Source organism: Lathyrus oleraceus, chromosome 6, assembly GCF_024323335.1.
Source record: "Lathyrus oleraceus cultivar Zhongwan6 chromosome 6, CAAS_Psat_ZW6_1.0, whole genome shotgun sequence".
Taxonomy (NCBI): Eukaryota; Viridiplantae; Streptophyta; class Magnoliopsida; order Fabales; family Fabaceae; genus Lathyrus; species Lathyrus oleraceus.
Window position 1 is genome coordinate 189,122,593 of NC_066584.1, and position 16,848 is coordinate 189,139,440.

The 16,848-nt window shown below is 39.6% G+C and overlaps 1 non-coding gene across 1 annotated transcript; it reads right to left on the reverse strand.

Moving 5' to 3' along the window:
- Nucleotides 1-343: 343 nt before the first annotated feature.
- Nucleotides 344-450, reverse strand: LOC127098945 (small nucleolar RNA R71). The gene has a single exon (XR_007793628.1). It is a non-coding gene; the product is annotated as a small nucleolar RNA R71 (small nucleolar RNA).
- Nucleotides 451-16,848: the final 16,398 nt, after the last annotated feature.

Sequence of the window (16,848 nt, forward strand, 5' to 3'; positions counted from 1 at the left end):
TCAACCATCTAATGAAGAACCTAGTTCTAGTATAGTAAACCCAACTATCCCAGCCAATAATTTTGAACTTAAACCATCCCTATTGCAACTAGTGCAACAAAGACAATTTGCGGGTCTCGCTACCGAGAACCCTAACCAACATTTAAAAATATTTCTTCAATTAGCAGATACTTTTAAAACCAATGGAGCTTCTCCTGAGGCAATACGTTTAAGATTATTTCCTTTTTCCCTCAGAGATAAAGCCCTATCATGGTTAGATTCCCTTCCACCCAATTCCATTACGACTTGGGATAACCTTAGGAGAGTTTTTCTTGCTAGATATTTTCCCCCGAGTAAGACCGCCGTTCTTCAAAACTATATAACCAGATTTACCCAAAACCAAGGAGAATCGTTGTTCGAAGCTTGGGAGAGATATAAAGAGTTGTTACGAGCATGCCCACATCATGGTTTAGAAAATTGGTTAATCATTCAAACCTTCTATAATGGACTTCACTATAACACAAAGATGACCGTCGATGCTGCCGCAGGCGGTGCTCTGATGAATAAACCTTATCCTGAAGCTAGCGCCCTCATTGAAGATATGGCTCAAAACCATCAATCATAGGGAGTCGAACGAGCGACAGTTGAGAAGAAGGAAGCCCAAGGAGGAGTGCATGAACTAAGCTCTATAGACATGATGCAAGCTAAAATGGACGCATTAGCCTTAAAAGTCGAGCATATGTACACAAACCCGAATACTGTAGCTGCAGTTTCGTCGGATTGTGAGATATGTGGAACCCAAGGACACCAATCCGCTGAATGCAGTCTATTGAACGAAACCCACTCCGAGCAAGTGAACTACACCCAAGGGAACCCATATTCAAATACCTATAACCCTGGATGGAGGAATCACCCGAACTTCTCCTATAAAAACAATAACCCTATTCAAAATAATGCACCTCCGAGACCTAGTTATCAAGCCCTTAGATCAAATCAACCTATGCAACCTGTACCACCAAAGCCGAGCCTTGAGAAAATTATGGAAAATTTTATCACCGCTCAAACCCAACAAAACAAGGAGTTCATGAACCAAAACATTCATGTTAACGAATTGATTACTCAGTTAGGAACCAAGGTTGACCAAATAGTTACTCATACCAAGATGCTTGAAACCCAGATCTCTCAGGTAGCTTTAAACCAAGCCCCTCAGACTACACCTGGAGAACAATTCCCTGGACAACCTCAACAAAATCCGAGAGGACAAGCCAATGCCATTACCCTACAAAGTGGGAACGCTTATGATGAGCCACCAAACCCAAGATTGAGTGAACCCGAAACTTCTAAGGAATATACCAAATCCCCAGACAAAGTAAAGGAACCAGAAGAATCTGAAAACCAGGAAGGTCGAGAGAAAGGAGAAGAACCTAAAGATAAAATTTACGTACCGCCCCCACCATATAAACCACCTATACCATATCCGCAAAGACTGAAACAAACCCAAATCAATAAACAGTATCAAAAATTTATTAAAGTTATAGAAAAACTTCATGTAGAAATCCCTTTCACAGAAGCCATCACCCAAATACCTTCTTATGCAAAGTTTCTTAAAGACATCCTTACCAACAAACGTAGACTTGACGATCCGAAGCCTTTGGAATGTAATGCTATTTCCGAGGATAAATTAGCAAAGAAAGATAAAGATCCTGGAAATTTATCCATTCCTTGTCTTCTGGGTAATCATGTCATCGAAAAAGCTTTTCTAGACTTAGGAGCTAGTGTAAGCTCAATGCCTCTAGCAGTTTGTGAGAGATTAAACTTAGGAGAATTACAACCTACTAAAATGTCACTTCAGTTAGCCGATAGATCTGTCAAATATCCGATAGGCATTTTAGAAGATGTCCCTGTTAGGATAGGTCAACTATTTATCCCTACTGATTTTGTTGTCATGGACATCAAAGAGGACAATGATATACCAATCCTTCTAGGTAGACCATTCTTATCGACTGCAGGAGCCATAATAGATGTCAAGAAAGGAAAGTTGACATTTGAGGTAGGTGACGAGAAAATAGAATTTATACTTTTAAAATTTCTTATGGCACCTGTGATGGGAGACTCGTGTTATGCCTTAGATACCATTGATGAATGTGTTAGAGAATTAGAACAAAAAGAAATTATAAAAACAATTAAGTTACCATCAACCCCCATAAAGGAAGATGATGACTTTAAAGAATCCTACGTCGATGATAACCTTTACGAATGTTTATCCCTTACTCCAGATCCTATGCCATGCCCTAAGAAACCAACCTTAGAACTTAAGGAACTGCCTAAGAACCTGAAATATGAGTTCCTCGATGAAAAGATGAACCGTCCAGTTATAGTTGTGGGTGTAAGCCCTAGAGGCCAATACATTTTGGTACTTGTATCGAATAATAAAAGGCATTCTCTTTATTATGGTTGATTAATAAAGTCCCTGGAATAGATAGTCCGTTTAATGTATTAAGTGTGACTTAATCATGAGAACACATTAAACATAAGGACACTATTCCTAAAGTATCCGTAGTCGAGCTTTAGTGTGAAGTGGGATAACATTAAAGCATTAAGACTATTATGTTTGTAGACTGATGATCACATCTCATGGATCATGGATAAAGAGTTATCAAGTCTTAAACATAGGTATGAATATTAGGAGTAATATTTATACCGGATTGACCCGCTATGAGAATACTATATAGAACGTTATGCAAAGTGTCATAAGTTATTCTCATGGTGATAATAGTGTATTCCACTCTTCGACCTGAAACCACTATGGATCCTAGGTGTAGAGTCGAGTGCTTTATTGCTGATCCAACGTTGTCCGTAACTGGATAACCATAAAGACAGTTGATGGGTACTCCACGAAGCATGCTGAGGGACATGAGTGACCTAGATGGAATTTGCCCATCCTGCATAACAGGATAAATGTCTATGGGCCCAATATTGAACTGGACAAGGATGACACGGTCTATGCCTTGTGTTCAATATAGACATAAGGGCAAAAGGGTAATTATACACATAAGTATTATCACAGAAGGTTTTGTCAGATCACATGACATTTTCGTGTCTTGGGTAGCAGTGATGTGTTGCTAGATACCTCTCACTGTTTATTATGTTAAATACGTGATTTAATATAATTGCCAACGTCACGAAAACCTACAGGGTCACACACAAAGGACGGATTGATGAGAGATAGAGTAACTAAGGAATACCGTAAGGTACGGTGCCCTTAAGTGAGTTATGGAACATCGTAAGGTACGGTGTACTTGAGTAGAATACGAAATATGGTAAGATACCATGGGCTTAAGTGATTTTGGGCATATTATAAGATATGGGCCAAAATACACTTAAGTGGGCTTTTAGCTTGAAGTCCACACAAGTGGTTCTATAAATAGAACCCTTGTGCAGAAGCAATTTTGGCGGTTGCATTCTTTTCGTTTTCTCTCTCTCTCTCTCCCTCTTACTCAAAGCCTTCATTCGTACCAGCTAGCACTGAGATTGAAGGAACCCGTTCGTGTGGACTGAGTAGAGACGTTGTCATCGTTCAACGTTCGTGATCGTTTAGTGGATCTGCATCAAAGGGTTTGATCGTCACAAGAGATCTGCATCAAAGGGTTTTGATCGTCAGAAGAGATCTTCACCAAAGGTTTCAACCGTCATAAAAGAGGTAAATATTCTATCACTGATCATGACCATTCGTAAGGATCTCTAAAGGAGAAATTTTAATTTCCGCTGCGCTTTGGGTCGCAATTCTCCTTCAATAGTCAGTGCTACCTTGAGCCAAGAGGAAACAAACCAACTTTTAGACGTTTTACGAAGACATCCCTCAGCCTTAGGATATAGTATCTCTGGCCTAAAAGGTATAAGCCCATCTGTATGCATGCATCGGATTTCGCTAGAAGAAGATTCGAAACCCTCTAGGGAGCATCAGAGAAGAATAAACCCTATAATGAGTGATGTTGTTAAAAAGGAAGTTCTTAAGTTACTTGAGGCAGGTATAATCTACCAGATCTCGGATAGTAAGTGGGTGAGCCCTGTGTATGTAGTACCTAAAAAGGGAGGCATCACAGTCGTGCAAAACGATAAAGGCGAACATGTAGCAAAACGTTTAGAAGGAGGATGGCGGATGTGTATAGATTATAGAAAATTAAATAAAGCAACTAGGAAGGACCATTTCCCTTTACCATTTATAGACCAGATGTTGGAGCGTCTAGCCAGACACTCTTACTTCTGTTATCTAGATGGATACTCTGGATTCTTCCAAATACCTATTCACCCTGAAGATCAAGAAAAAACTACCTTTACATGCCCTTATGGAACTTTTGCCTACAGACGAATGCCATTCGGCCTCTGTAACGCCCCAGCTACTTTCCAACACTGCATGATGTCAATCTTCGCAGATTACCTTGATGGGATCATGGAAGTGTTTATGGACGATTTCTCGGTTTGTGGATTCGATTTCCACAATTGTCTTGCTAACCTTGAGAAAATCCTGGAGAGATGCGTGGAGGTGAACCTCGTGCTAAATTGGGAAAAATGTCATTTCATGGTAACCGAAGGAATAGTTTTAGGACATATAGTTTCCGAAAAAGGTATAGAGGTAGATAAAGCTAAAATAGAAGTTATAGAAAACCTAAAACCCCCAAAAACCATCAGAGAAGTCCGAAGCTTTCTTGGACACGCTGGATTCTACCGGCGTTTTATTAAGGACTTCTCCAAAATAACTAAACCGTTAACCGGACTTTTAATGAAAGATGTTGAATTCATTTTTGATGAAAAATGTAATGACGCATTTAATCTTTTAAAGCAAACACTAATCTCAGCACCCATTATGAAACCGCCCGATTGGTCGGAACCTTATGAGATAATGTGCGATGCTAGTGATTACGCAGTTGGAGCCGTTCTAGGACAAAGGAAAGATAAAAAATTACATGCCATTTATTATGCCAGTAGAACCCTAGATGTTGCCCAACTTAACTACGCAACAACCGAAAAAGAATTACTCGTTGTAGTTTTCGCTATAGACAAATTTAGATCTTATCTAGTAGGAGCAAAAATTATTGTTTACACCGATCATGCTGCCATTCATTACCTATTGAATAAAAAAGATGCCAAGCCCAGGTTACTCCGATGGATTCTATTACTACAAGAGTTTGATTTAGATATAAGAGATAAAAAAGGCACTGAAAATATAGCTTAGTTAGAACATTCCCATAACTAAACCGTTTCATTTATATGGGCACTGAAAATATAGGCGAAATCATCATTTATGGATACCATCCTTAGGAAACAGGTATATCTTAGTAGCTGTAGACTATGTGTCTAAGTGGATTGAAGTTATAGCTGCACCCACAAACGACACTAGGGTAGTAATCAAACTATTTAAAAACTATATATTCCCTAGATTTGGAACACCACGTTTAGTCATAAGCGATGGAGGATCACACTTTATATCGAGAATATTTGACAAACTTTTAAGAAAATATGGAGTTAGGCATAGAGTAGCAACACCGTACCACCCACAAACTAGTGGCCAAGTAGAAGTATCTAATAGGGAGATAAAACAAATCCTAGAGAAAACTATTTCTATTTCTAGGAGAGACTGGTCTCAGAAGCTTCAAGAAGCATTATGGGCCTATAGAACCGCTTTCAAAACCCCTACAGGAACTACTCCCTACCAACTAGTTTATGGAAAATCCTGTCACTTACCTTTTGAGTTAGAGCATAAAGCCTATTGGGCCATTAAAACTTTGAATTTAGACTACCTAGCCGCCGGAGAAAAGCATACCCTAGACATTCATAAATTAGAAGAACTTAGGCAATCTGCCTACGAGAATGCAAAAATATATAAAGAGAGGACAAAAGCCTATCACGACAAAAGAATAGTAAAGAAAAACTTCAATGTAGGCGATTCTGTTCTCCTTTTCAACACTAGGTTACGACTCTTCCCTGGAAAGCTACGTTCAAGATGGATTGGTCCTTTCGAAGTATCCAAGATTCTGAGATCAGGAGCCGTAGAAATCAAGAACCAAACTTGTATTCCATTCATTGTAAATGGACAAAGACTGAAGCTCTACGAAGGAGGAGACATTCCAGCATACTACTCAAGCCACACCCTGATTAATCCACCAATTCCTACTACTACAAGTGTATAAATTCTAATCGTCAAGCTAATGACGTTAAACAAGCGCTGCGTGGGAGGCAACCCATGGTTTTTCTTTTCATTTTACTTTTTTTCGCATTTATTTACATTTATTTTTATTTTTATTTTTATTTTATCTTATTTTGCATTGAGACTAAGATTTGAATGGTTTGCATTTTCAGGATCACTTTCCTAACTTTTACAGGATGCAGGGTTTTGATGACATGCATGTTGCCTATAGAGACAATGCTCAGAGGGAGCGCTACATTGCTTTGTATCAGCGCCCTATGGCACCCACACGTTACCCTGATCAGCACTGTATGGAGGCACTGGGTATCGAGCCGAGTATCCGATTCCTTAGCCACCAGCTTCACTGGGATGAATTTGCTGAAGACTTGAGCAACACATATAGGAACCTGACTTTGGAGTTCCTGAGTTCATTCGACTATGGCCCATATTCTGGACCAGATGGGTATGCTGCTTTCAGGCTTTTTGGAGTTGAGTACTCCTTCAGCCAGAAAGAGTTTGACGACTTATTGGGCTTCCAGACCACTCCTGATGCTATCCCGGAGACACCTATGGGATATTTCCTGGGTAAGGAAGTGGAGAAGTTTTGGAGTGATATATCAGGTGGCGGAAGCCAGGATCCATCTATGCAGTTATCTTATGTCATACATAACCCAGCCTTCAGATATTTTCAGATGATATTAGCACATTCCTTCCTAGGAAGACAGGATGCAGAGACACTACTGAGTGAAGAGGAGATCTTCCTATTATATTGTGCATCCCAGTCTCGCCCAGTAGCATGTGGGAACTTTTTATTGAACAACCTCAGCGTATCTCTAGATCCACCGAAGGAGTCATCCATGTTGGTGGAATCATCACACAAATTGTTGTTGCTTTAGGTCTGTCTCGCAAGCTGTTGCATCTTCGGACCTACTGTGGATACACTACCATGGACATCGATTTCTGTTTGACCAGAGGATTGATGAGGAGAGGTTCTTTCCATCCATGTCAGTTCCGATTGCTAGTCGACAATGAGGCTATCCATTATTTCACGCTGCCAGACCCTATGATGACCAGTGTGCATGATCCAGCGAATTGGAGTTGTGCTCTAGAGGGCCAGGGAGAGACCGTTGAGGCACCGAGATCACCACCCACTCCTGATTACACGCCTACACCACCATCTCCTATAATCACTGTTTTCTCTAATAATCATTCATTGCAGACACCCGACATATGCACCCAGATTGCTGAGTGTCGTAGAGAGATTGCAGAGCTTAAACAGGAAGTGGCGGACCTAACTTTACAGATGGGAGTGTCTGATCTTACCCATGCTACTGAAGCCGATTGTCTATATCAGGAGATCGCAGAGCTCAGGCAGGAGATAGCCGTGCTCCGTGGATCCACTCAGGCAGACGACACCCCTAATACCTGATCTCACCATTTCATTTTATTTCTCTTTTATATATTTATCGTATTTGCATAATCTATTTTATTTTATCGCATTTAGAATATTATATAAACTTCTACTACACATTAGTATTTCTATTTTTTATCTATATATATTTTATTTGCATTTTTAATTTTTCAGTTATTTATTTATTTATATTTAATTTCTGGTTTTGTTTTTGTTTCAGTTTCACTTCTTATTTTCGTTTTTACTTTTATAAAATTATGCAAGTCAAAGAAACTAGGAGAATCACAAGACAAATGCTATCCAGACCCCTCAAAGCCAAAAGACAAGAGAAGCCCAAACCAAAGGACCAAAATCTGGCCCAACCAGGTTTTGCCTTGTGGCGCCCGCCATAGGACCTGTGGCACCCGCCACAGCGACTGTAAATGGTCGGGGCAGACCCCTTTTTTTCACCATTTTTGCAACTTACAACCTCCCAAACCCATTTTTTCACCTTGGAAAAAATTCCTTGTGTTGGTGTAAGCCCTAGAGGCCAATACTTTTGGTACTTGTATCGAATTATTTATTAATAATTAAAGGCATTTTCTTTATTATGGTTGATTAATAAAGTCCCTAGAATAGATAGTCCGTTTAATGTATTAAGTGTGACTTAATCATGAGAACACATTAAACATAAGGACACTATTCTTAAAGTATCCGTAGTCGAGCTTTAATGTGAAGTGGGATAACATTAAAGCATTAAGACTATTATGTTTGTAGACTGATGATCACATCTCATGGATCATGGATAAAGAGTTATCAAGTCTTAAACATAGGTATGAATATTAGGAGTAATATTTATACCGGATTGACCCGCTATGAGAATACTATATAGAAAGTTATGCAAAGTGTCATAAGTTATTCTCATGGTGATGATAGTGTATACCACTCTTCGACCTGAAACCACTATGGATCCTAGATGTAGAGTTGAGTGCTTTATTACTGATCAAACGTTATCCGTAACTGGATGACCATAAAGACAGTTGATGGGTACTCCACGAAGCATGCTGAGGGACATGAGTGTCCTAGATGGAATTTGCCAATCCTGCGTAACAGGATAAATGTCTATGGGCCCAATATTGAACTGGACAAGGGTGACACGGTCTATACCTTGTGTTCAATATAGACATAAGGGCAAAGGGGTAATTATGCACATAATTATTATCACAGGAGGTTTTGTCAGATCACATGACATTTTCGTGACTTGGGTAGCAGTGATGTGTTGCTAGATACCGCTCACTGTTTATTATGTTAAATGCATGATTTAATATAATTGCCAACGCCGCGAAAACCTATAGGGTCACACACAAAGGACGGATTGATGAGAGATAGAATAATTGAGGAACATCGTAAGGTACGGTGTACTTAAGCAGAATACGAAATATGGTAAGGTACCAAATACTTAAGTGATTTTGGCATATTATGAGATATAGGCCAAAATGCACTTAAGTGGGCTTTTTGGCTTGAAGCCCACACAAGTGGTTCTATAAATAGAGCTCTTGTGCAGAAGCTTTGTAAGGAAATTCATACTCCAGACAACACAACTGAAGAGTTGGAATTTCGTATCTCTCTCTCTCTCACTCAAAGCCTTCACTCACAAACAGCTAGCACTGCGATTGAAGGAATTCGTTCGTGTGGACTGAGTAGAGACGTTGTCATCGTTCAACGTTCGTGATCGCCCCGTGGATCTGTATCAAAGGTTGATCATTGTCAGAGATCTGCACCAAAGGTTTGAATCTCCACAAGAGGTAACGATTCTATCACTGATCATGCTCATTCGTAAGGATCATTAAAGGAGAAATTTTATATTCCGCTGTGCCTTGGATGGCAATTCTCCTTCAGTGGTATCAGAGCCACTTACGAAACCATGAATCTGATAACTGTTTTTGTTCTGTAATAATATGATTAAAACAGAATGAATCAAAGGTTAAATTGAGATCGATCAAGTTACATATATGTGATATATGTAACCCTGATGCAAAATACATTATATATGATATAGTGTTCTTGTTTCATTCATTCAAAAACCTCGATGATTGTTTTCCTTTGAGCGATCAATGATCATTTGCTTCTTGATCCGACATTAGTATGGTGAAGCAATGACATGTTGATCAATCATACTGAATTAACAATCGAGACGTATTTGACGGTCTGAAATTGGTGCATCAGGGTTAGTGACGACACAAGGGTTGTGTTGTTAGAGAGTTATGCGATTGGGGTTTGATTGCACAAGAGTTGTGCGTCCTAAACACTTTTCCGAACAGTGTTAACCGGTTAACGCGTATGGTTAACCGGTTAACGTAATACGAAATAATTTTTTTTAATTTTTGGAACAGTGTTAACCGGTTAACGCATATGGTTAACCGGTTAACGGAATGCGAAATAAAATTTTTGAGATTTTCAAACAGTGTTAACCGGTTAACGCATTTGGTTAACCGGTTAACGCAAGGCAGAAAAGAGTTTTCTAAATGTTTTCAAACAGTGTTAACCGGTTAACGCATATGGTTAACCGGTTAACGCAAGGAAAAATTCACCGGTTCGGCTAGAAAAAGTGCTTTGAAGTATCAAGTGTTGATACGAAAAACGACGTCAATTTTTAAATGAATTGTTCATTAAAATTTTCGAGCGGGGCGCTGCCCCTTAGACCCCGCAAGGGGCGCTGCCCCACCGTCCGCTGACCGGGCAGCGGAACACCCGTTCCCGCTGTCCGGGCAGCGGACCCCCGGCTAACTCTGCGTAGTGTGATCGGTCGTCGAAATTTAATTTGATTTTATTAATTAAACGAATTAATAATAATAATAATAATAAAGTTTTTATTATTGTCTTGTGGTGATCGGTTATGGCCTTAGTTTTCCTTTGTTTTGTTTTGGATTTTAAAATACGACCTGCGTGTCGTGCCTCTCTCTTAATCTCCCAAATGTAACTTCTTTTCTCATCTCACTCCCTCGTATGTAAAACGAGTTTCTTTCATGTAATGTAATGATATGAAGAAAGCAAAGAAGTCAGTGCCAAAGGAAGACAACCTTGAAGATCTTGCTTGGAGAAGCTTAGATCGTTATAGGTTAGCTTAGGTTCTCTCATTGGCTTGGGAGAACAATTGCGCTAGGGGCCATAACTGTTTCATTCTGTTTATATGTATGTTGATGCATGTGTATGTATGTTGATGCATGTGAGAGACGGTTTATATGATAAACAAGCCGGGTGAGATCAGTAAAATTGCAATTCCCTCAAAACTAAATATTAAGTTTTAAGCTTTCCAAGTTTTAACACTCATCAAGACTAGTAATGGATAATGTAGGTTTCGCCTACGCGAGGTGCATGATCTATATATTGGTAAGGTGCGATGGGATAATTGTAATATCCAACTGTTAAAACAATGGGTCAAACTTAACTAAACAAATTATGAGAATATTATATATGTTGGCTTTCCAAGTTTTAGCACTCATCAAGATTGGTATAGGATATGTAGGTTTCGCCTACGCGAGGTGCATGTTTTGTATTAGTTAAGGTGCGATGGGATAATTGTAATATCCAACTGCTAAAACGATGAGTCAAACTTGATTATAATTTTCTTATATATGTTTAGAAGCAAGAGTTGGGAATAATCCATATGATGGATTGGAATAAGGAGTTATTCACCCAACTGAAATTTTCGAGAGTTGTATAAGATACAATTGGAAGGAGTTCCTACCTAAATAACCTAGTTTTGTGTAATCCGCCTACGCGGACTTAGAACGAAGTGAAATATGGATCTCGACCCACTAGAAAATCTTCCAACGGGATTTTCCGAATCAGATGATGAGGGTCATTTGTTTTGAGTAAAATAGTGGGAGCATGTTTAATTAAAGGCCTGATTAAATATGTCAATGATACTTATATTTTCTTTAATCCTTATGTAGATTACCATGACAGCAAACACCTCTAACAACATCCTGCGATCAATCCTTGATAAGGAAAAATTGTCTGGGACAAATTTTCTGGATTGGCACCGAAACCTGAGGATTGTCCTCAAACATGATAAAAAGCTGTATGTCTTGGAGACACCTGTTCCTGAAGAGGAACCTCCTAGTTCTGCACCTAAGGCAGAAAGAGATGCTTATAAGAAGCATGTCGATGATGCCAATGAAACTGCTTGTCTCATGCTGGCTACCATGAACTCAGAATTGCAAAAGCAACATGAGAACATGTCAGCGTTCGATATGATCGAACACCTAAAGTTGCTCTATCAAGAGCAAGCAAGGCATGAGAGGTTTGAAGTTTCAAAAGCCCTTTTTCAAAGCAAGTTAGCTGAAGGAGCCCCTGTAGGTCCCCATGTACTCAAGATGATTGGGTATGTGGAAAACCTTGAGAGATTGGGTTTTCCCCTCGAAAAGGAACTTGCGACTGATTTGATCTTGCAATCGTTGCCAGATAGTTTCAGTCAATTTGTCCTGAATTTCAACATGAATAATATGGACAAATCTCTTCCTGAACTGCTAGCCATGTTAAGAACTGCTGAGCAAAATCTGAAGACAAAAGGGAAGTCCATTCTGATGATCGGAAATGGAAAGAGACAGAACAAAAGGCCCATCAAGCAGGGCGATAAAGGGAAAGGCAAGGAAGTTGCAAATCCCAAACCCACCGTTGCTGCTTTGAAGCCTAGTGGAGGCATAGCAAAAGAAGGCACCTGCTTCCATTGCGGTAAGACCGGACACTGGAAGAGAAACTGCCCAAAGTACCTGGAAGATAAGAAGAATGGAGTAGAGACTTCAACTTCAGGTATTTTTGTTATTAATTCATCTACTTCTGCATAATGGGTATTAGATACTGGATGCGATTCTCACATTTGTACGAATGTGCAGGGGCTGAGAAGGAGTAGAGATTTGGCAAAAGGTGAAGTTGACCTACGAGTTGGCAATGGAGCAAAGGTTGCTGCTTTAGCCGTAGGAACTTATGTATTGACTTTACCTAGTGATTTAATAATTCAGTTAGAGAACTATTATTATGTACCTGCAATTAGCAGGAATATTAATTCCATTGCTTGTTTGGACAAGTTTGGTTTTTCATTTATAATAAAGAACAATTGTTGCTCAATTTATTTGAATGATATATTCTATGCTACTGCACAAATGAACAATGGACTGTATGTCCTTGATCTTGAAATGCCTATTAATAACATTAATACAAAAGGGTGAAACCTAACGAGTTAAAACCAACTAGGTAAGAATATTAAAACTCTTCGATCAGATCGAAGTGATGAGTATTTAAATCCTAGAGTTTGATGACCATCTGAAAGAGTGTGGGATCCTATCCCAACTTAATCCTCCAGGAACATCCCAATGGAAGGGAGTATCTGAGAGAAGAAATCGAACCCTGTTGGACATGGTCCGATCCATGATGAGTCACACCAATCTTCCAAACTCCTTTTGAGGACATACACCATTAACATCAGCTTACACACTTAACCGTGTTCCATCCAAAAGGTTGAAAAGACATCATATGAGATATGGAGTGGTAAGAGACCACATATGTCTTACATGAAGATTTGGGGTTGCGAAGTTTATGTGAAACGACAAATTTCAACTAAGCTTGAGCCCAAATCTGACCAATGCTTATTTGTGGGGTATCCTAAAGAAACAAGAGGATATTACTTCTACAATCCTTCTGAGGGCAAAGTGTTTATCGCTCGAACTGGAGTTTTCCTAGAAAAGGATTTTATTTCCAAAGGAACCAGTGGGAGGAAAGTAGAGCTTGAAGAAATTCAAGAATCGCAAAGCATTGATACACCTATGGAGGAATTAGAGCAGGAAACACAAGTAGTTGTGTAAGAGCAACCTGCTCAAATAGAACAAGACCAGCGTAGGTCAGGCAGGATACGTCACCTGCTTGAGATATATGGATATCTGATCAAGGTGATGTATTACTCATGGATCAAGATGAGCCTGTGACCTACTCATGGAATCTTCGCCTTGATGAAAAGACTGTATGGATTCATCAAGAACAAAGATGAGCCTTGTGTCTACAAGAAGGTTAGTGGGAGCATGATCGTATTCCTGGTATTATATGTAGATGACATATTACTCATTGGAATCGATATCCCTACCCTGCAACAAGTAAAGTCTTGGTTGGGGAAATGCTTTTCTATGAAGGACCTAGGTGAAGCAACCTATCAGAATCTATAGAGATAGATCATGAAATGCTTGGCCTAAGTCAGAGCACATAGACAAAGTGCTGAGACGCTTTAATATGAATGATTCCAATCTGGTTATGTGTTTTGCTTAAATGGTGGCACTGTGAGCTTGAAAAGTTCAACGCAAGATGCAGTTGCTGATTCTACATCTGAGGATGAGTATATTGCTGCCTTAAGTGCAGCAAAGGAAGCTGTTTAGATCAATAAACTTGGCATAGTCCCTAGCATTGTGGATCCCATTGGTCTCTATTATGATAACAATGGTGTTATCGCACAAGCTAAGGAGCCTAGATCTCACCAACGATCCAAACACATACTTAGGCGTTGTGTGAAAATATGTAAAGTACCTACACTTGACAATGTTGTTAACCCACTGAAAAAGCCTCTTGCGCAGCAGAAGCATGATGGCCATACTAGATCAATGGGCATACGGGGTATGTCTGATTGGCTCTAGTGCTAGTGGGAGATTGTTGGTGTAAGCCCTAGAGGCCAATACTTTTGGTACTTGTATCGAATTATTTATTAATAATTAAAGGCATTTTCTTTATTATGGTTGATTAATAAAGTCCCTAGAATAGATAGTCCGTTTAATGTATTAAGTGTGACTTAATCATGAGAACACATTAAACATAAGGACACTATTCTTAAAGTATCCGTAGTCGAGCTTTAATGTGAAGTGGGATAACATTAAAGCATTAAGACTATTATGTTTGTAGACTGATGATCACATCTCATGGATCATGGATAAAGAGTTATCAAGTCTTAAACATAGGTATGAATATTAGGAGTAATATTTATACCGGATTGACCCGCTATGAGAATACTATATAGAAAGTTATGCAAAGTGTCATAAGTTATTCTCATGGTGATGATAGTGTATACCACTCTTCGACCTGAAACCACTATGGATCCTAGATGTAGAGTTGAGTGCTTTATTACTGATCAAACGTTATCCGTAACTGGATGACCATAAAGACAGTTGATGGGTACTCCACGAAGCATGCTGAGGGACATGAGTGTCCTAGATGGAATTTGCCAATCCTGCGTAACAGGATAAATGTCTATGGGCCCAATATTGAACTGGACAAGGGTGACACGGTCTATACCTTGTGTTCAATATAGACATAAGGGAAAAGGGGTAATTATGCACATAATTATTATCACAGGAGGTTTTGTCAGATCACATGACATTTTCGTGACTTGGGTAGCAGTGATGTGTTGCTAGATACCGCTCACTGTTTATTATGTTAAATGCATGACTTAATATAATTGCCAACGCCGCGAAAACCTATAGGGTCACACACAAAGGACGGATTGATGAGAGATAGAATAATTGAGGAACATCGTAAGGTACGGTGTACTTAAGCAGAATACGAAATATGGTAAGGTACCAAATACTTAAGTGATTTTGGCATATTATGAGATATAGGCCAAAATGCACTTAAGTGGGCTTTTTGGCTTGAAGCCCACACAAGTGGTTCTATAAATAGAGCTCTTGTGCAGAAGCTTTGTAAGGAAATTCATACTCCAGACAACACAACTGAAGAGTTGGAATTTCGTATCTCTCTCTCTCTCACTCAAAGCCTTCACTCACAAACAGCTAGCACTGCGATTGAAGGAATTCGTTCGTGTGGACTGAGTAGAGACGTTGTCATCGTTCAACGTTCGTGATCGCCCCGTGGATCTGTATCAAAGGTTGATCATTGTCAGAGATCTGCACCAAAGGTTTGAATCTCCACAAGAGGTAACGATTCTATCACTGATCATGCTCATTCGTAAGGATCATTAAAGGAGAAATTTTATATTCCGCTGCGCCTTGGATGGCAATTCTCCTTCACCTTGAACCCACAAAAAGCTCATACTTTCCTAACCACCAAACCACACAAATCACTAATCCACTTTCCATTTTCGATTTCATCCGTCGGATTTTGTAAAAATCCAACCTTTTCACCAACCACTTCATCTTCTTCAAGAGCATTCAAATGGAGTTTAACGGATTCATTCTTCGAGGAGGGAAACCGGGGGAGAGACAAAGAAAAATCATTGAACGGTTGCAAAATCGAGAAATCCTCCCGACAAGGTATGTTGACGAAAACTGTCTCTATACTTTAGGTATCTACCATAGCATTTTCCATTTATTAGACAACTTAGGTTTGCATAATTTCTTTATCAACAAAGAACCCACCTATGAGCGGTTGACAATCGAATTTTTAAGTTCCTTAATTTATATTGTCAACCCTAACACTGCTAGCACAGTTGGTACTGTCAAATTTAGAATGTTTGCTGTTGAATACCAATTCAGTACCGATGAACTAGCCAGCCTGTTAGGGATCCCTCATGGGGAAGGTTCTATTTGTGAGGCCCCTTTGGATTCCGAATGGTCTGTTGAGGTATTTTCCTTCTGGGAGCATTTATCAAACACTTCCATAAACTCTTTTGAAGGAGTTCTTGCCTCAACTATCCATAACCCGGCCATCAGAGTTTTTAGATATCTGTTGGCATGCACTATTTTTGGCCGGGAGAATCCAAATAAGGTTAACGCTAGAGAGCTTCTATATTTGCAAGGAAGCCTCACAAATAGGAGAATTAATTCGCTTCCATTCATGCTCGCCCATATGATTTTAACTCTGAATAAGGCGGGACCGATTTCTTTTGGTGGATTGATTACGTCTATTGCTCGGGCACTCAACCTGAACAATGAGATGGCTACCCTAGACCCCTTACCTCCTCGCACAATTAACTTAAAATTTCTAAGAGACATGAAATTGTGTCGTTCAAGGAGAGAAGGAGGTTATACACTTATGGTTCATGGTGTAGCCATCCCATCTATTATTCTACCTTGCACTAGACGTACAAATATACGTGATGAGAGGAATTGGACCTACGATTTAGATGCTCTACCTGTTTTGGGTCCTCTTCCTCCTAACATTCCTGATGAGGCGGGACCAGACACTGATGATGAATATGATCGGCGAGAGAGATCTCCCGTACCCCATGTGCCCCCCATCATCCTTCACCACCACACACCGCACCATCTTCTTCTTCTGCAGGTACCACTCCTGGCTTCTA